The sequence below is a fragment of the Hyaena hyaena genome, unplaced genomic scaffold (genome assembly GCF_003009895.1).
Source record: "Hyaena hyaena isolate Hyena2069 unplaced genomic scaffold, ASM300989v1 scaffold_12, whole genome shotgun sequence".
Lineage (NCBI taxonomy): Eukaryota > Metazoa > Chordata > Mammalia > Carnivora > Hyaenidae > Hyaena > Hyaena hyaena.
Genome location: NW_024080644.1, coordinates 1,883,196 through 1,887,474, shown reverse-complemented (window position 1 = coordinate 1,887,474; position 4,279 = coordinate 1,883,196). Strand labels below are relative to the sequence as shown.

Here is a 4,279-nt window from a genome sequence, read left to right as displayed (position 1 = left end):
CATATGTTTGCACGTATAGGAGGATTCGGAGGAACTTGACGGAGGAACAAGGGGGAGAAGAAGGGCGGAAATGGTGGGGGAAAGGGAGAGAGGCAAACCATGAGAGACTCTTGAATGCTGACAAAAACTGAGGACTGATGGATTTGGGGGGGAGGGGGGATGGGCATGGAGGAGGGCACTTGTGGGGATGAGCACTGAGTGTTATGTGGAAACTAATTTGACAATAAACTATTTGTAAAAACATAAATAAAAAAAAGAAAAAAAAAAGTCAGAAAGTCAACCGATTGAATCACCTAGGTGCCCCTCAGCTCAAGTTTTGATCTCAGAGTCGTGAGTTCAAGCCCTGGGTTGGGCTCCATGCTAGACATGGAGCCTCTTAAAAAAAAAAAAAGAAAAGAAAAAAAAAAGAAAAAACATACATGCACCCTTATGTTTATTGCAGCATAATTTATAGTAGCCAATATATAAAAACAACCTACATGTCCATCCACAGATATGAATGGCTAGGGAAGATGAGGTATACACACACACACAGGAATACTGCTCAGCCATTAAAAAAAATGAAATCTTGGGGCACCTAGGTAGTTCAGTCAGTCAGTTGAGCATCCGACTTCAGTCCAGGTCATGATCTCGATGTTTGTGAGTTTGAGCCCCGCATCGGGCAAGCTGCTGTCAGCACCGAGCCTGCTTTGGATCCTCTGTCTCCCTCTGTCTCTCTTTCTCTCTCTCTCTCTCTCTCTCTCAAAAATAGATAAAAAGAAAAAAGAAAAGGAAAAAGAAAAAAGAGAATGTAATCTTGCCATTTGGAACAACATGGACAGAGCCAGAGAACATAATGCTAAGTGAAATAAGTCAGAGAGAGACAAATACTGCCTGATTTCACTCATGTGGAATTTAAGAAAACAAATGAAGAAAGAAGAGAGAAACAACCAAAAACCAGACTCTTAAATACAGAGAACTGGTGGCTGCCACTGGGGAGGTGGGTGGGGGGGATGGATGAAACAGGTGAAGGGGATTAAAAGCACACTTATTGTGATGAGCATTGAGTAATGGATAGAATTGAATCACTATATTGCACACCTGAAACTAATAACACTGTTAATTATACTGGAATTTAAAAATAAAATAAATTTTTTATTTAGAAATTTTTTTAAAAAACTTTATTTATTTTGAGAGAGAGAGCAAGGGAGGGGCAGAGAGAGAGGGAGAGAATCCGAGACAGGCTCTGCTCTGTCAGCACAGAGCCCGATGTGAGACTCAACCCGTGAACTGGGAGATCATGACCTGAGCAGAGATCAAGAGTTGGACGCTTAACCGACTGAGCCACCTGGGCGCCCCAAAACAAAGATTTTTTTAAAGTGGAACCAGAAGTCAGGGCAGCTCAGCCATAGTATGTCAGGCAGTAAATGCTGAATTCCAAGCGACAGGAGTTGGAATGGGGCTGCATATATTCACTTGAGCAGCCGATTTACAGTCACGCAAAGGGCAGGGTGAGACAGAGAGGACTGAGATGGGTTTATCTTCTGTAACTAGAATTCACAAGTCAAAGGACTCCAGGCCACTCAAACCCTACCTTGACATCGTTTGTTCACTGATCCACAGGCCCAAGGAGGATTCCCTGCATGCGGATTTGGAGAGGGATTCCCCCACCCAGAGATTCCTGGAACTAAAGGGGGAGATTGGCTACCTTTCCTAGAAGTGGCAATCACAACGTACCCGTCTGCCTTGGCCAAGAGGGACCACGTTGGTCTGCTTGTCCAGTCTCCCCTCTTCTTGCTTCATATCAGGGCCTGGGCAGACTGGCCATGCCCAGGGGGAAGATGGCCCCTCACCATCTCCCCTCCCCGTTTTCCTGGGCCATGCATGGCCTCCATGGCCCACACTGTCCCACCCTCCAGTCATTTGTACAAGCTGTCATCCAAGGGGGTATGTAAAGATGAAAATGTGCAGGACCATAGTCCTGAACTGTTACCTTTGCTCCCCCAGGCCTGCCACCTTCCAGCATTTCCTATTATCCTTGGCTCAGCACAGCCAGACCAGTCTTGTTCTTTGCCTTAAGGACCTATCAGGAGAAAACACAGAGAAAGGAGCTGCTTCGGGCATGTGAGTTGTAAAGGCCTGGCCCCGGAGAGAAAACAGGATAACTCCAGGCGGGCCTTGTCTGAGTGCCTGATGGGCCTGGAGTTTTCCTGAGCTAGGGTAAAGCGAAGGTGCTCGAACACCTGCGCACACCCCAGCATTAGTGGAGAGCACAGGACCTGGAAGAAGCCCCAGATGGGGGCTAGAGTAAAGGTACACGTGTCTCTATTCAAAACCACCAAAATGTGGAAACAGCGCAAGTGTTCGAATGGATAAACAGAATGCAATACAATGATATCCACACGATGGAATATTATTCGGCCACAGAAAGGGATGAAATCCCGGCACAGGCAACCGCATCTTCGAAACGTTAGGCTGAGTGAAAGACGCCAAAGACCAAGTATCCCATGATTCCATCTAGATGAAATATGCAGAGGAGGCAAATCCACAGGGCCAGAAAGAGTAGTGGTTTCCTGGGAGGAGGGAAGGGGCCAGGGAGTGACTGCCCATGGGTATCGGTTTCCTTCTGCCGTGGTAAGGATGTTCTGGTTGCATAACATTGTAATGGTACTGAACGTTACTAAATTGTACCCTTTAAGATGATTAAAATAGTGACTTTTGTGTTATGCGTCTCTTACCACATACACATGCAGACACACTCAAACCCGTGTGCCTTTCCTGTCTGTGGCTACAAGGAACTCTCGCACCCCCTCATCCCCTCCCCCCAACACACGGGTTCCACAGATAATCTCCTGTACCTTCTCTGTTGGCCAACTCTTTCTGCCACCTGCCCTGCACCCTCACGCCCCATGTGCCATGCCCACAGTGGGCCAGGCCCAGAGGCCTCTCACCAGAACTGGGGCTACAGGGTGGTCAGCTGTGGGGGCTGACAATCGTCATGATTTTCTCACCTAAATCCTTCGCTTCTGCCTCCTCACCCCAACCCTCTACGCAGACACGTAAGGGGAGCTCCGGACAGTCTCCTGGAGACCCCTTCCGGGGCCCTGAGGCCCAGCGGTCAAAGACAATGCCTTGTTGAAAACATTAGCTATTCCCATGGCTTCAAGGCCCCAGTCAGCCTCTAAGGGGGCCTCCCGACCTCCAAATGGGGGCTCTTCGGACCCCATCGGATCCTGGGCCTGGCTCAGGGCGGTGCCACGGTGACAGGCCCTCCGAGGTCCTGAGCCTTCGTGTCCAGCTGGTGTGCCCAAAGCGGCTCATGGTCCCGCCGGGTCATAAGCACCCCGGGATCACCTACTAACCCCCCTCCCTGTTCCCAGACACCGGATTTCATGCCTTTGCAGCCTGACGAGTGGCAAACCCCGTGCTTGGGAGGACACCCCACCTCTCAGACCTCAGCAGACGGCCGACCTCCGCAGGGGTCCCGACCCTTTGCCCCCGGGGGCTCCTGGGTAAGGAAAACTCTTCTGTGCACCTGAAGGACCCCCCCCTCCCCTGAACTTCAGTGGGGAAGCCGGCCCGCTTCTGAGGCTCCTGACCCATCTTAGCGGGGTCCGCGCGAGCCCCTGCCGGCTTTACCTGGGTTCGGCCAGCGTCGACGGTCCGCGTGGAGAACTACCGCGCAGAGCACTGGAAGTCCCCAGGAGCGAGTCCAGCCGCGAGACGCCGCGGTTCGCCGACGAGCGAGCGCACGCGGCCCGTGCCTGGGCTGAGGATGTGGTGCCCTCTAGAGGCCGCGGAGCCGCACGGCCCAGGACCGGGTGGGCGCTAGAGGGCCCCTGCGCGCGCTAAAGGCTGGCAGGTGCGGGACCTAGGCGGGCAGAGAGGAGAGCGATTTGTTCAAGGTCACAGGGAGACACAGATCCGATCCTTCCAGAGTCGGCCCTTTGGTATTCAGCTGCCGCTTGTTAAAGAAAGAAAAAAAACCCTCGCACGCTCATACCAGCCCGGAGCTAATGAAGCTTAAGTGTCAGGGCACTTCATTTGCCAAGGACGCTCTTCGGGGCCCCAGAAATGTATTCACATGGGTGGGCGTGTGTGTTTGTACGATTTGCAGAAGTGAACCATTTGCGCTGTAATTGGTTAAGAGCGCTCTCTTCCCTCTCCGACTCTGTCACACTTCCCCTCTGGTCCTGGGGAGGCCAGGGGCCTTTGCGGGCTGGCTAAGGGGAAGTTGAGTTGAGGATACATTTAGTGTGCCTTTAATGAGAACTGTTTACATATGTAGTCATTACTGGCC

At 51.5% G+C, this 4,279-nt stretch overlaps 1 long non-coding RNA gene across 1 annotated transcript in view; it reads right to left on the bottom strand.

Annotated features, from left to right (window-relative positions):
- Positions 1 to 3,673, bottom strand: part of LOC120247871 — a 30,972-nt gene extending 27,299 nt beyond the window's left edge. Inside the window, exons 1-2 of the long non-coding RNA XR_005532435.1 lie at positions 3,619 to 3,673; positions 1,973 to 2,062 (exon numbers count right to left, since the gene is read on the bottom strand). This is a non-coding gene — a long non-coding RNA (uncharacterized LOC120247871). The remainder of the gene's footprint in view (positions 1 to 1,972; positions 2,063 to 3,618) is intronic.
- Between the last annotated feature and the right edge of the window lie 606 nt (positions 3,674 to 4,279).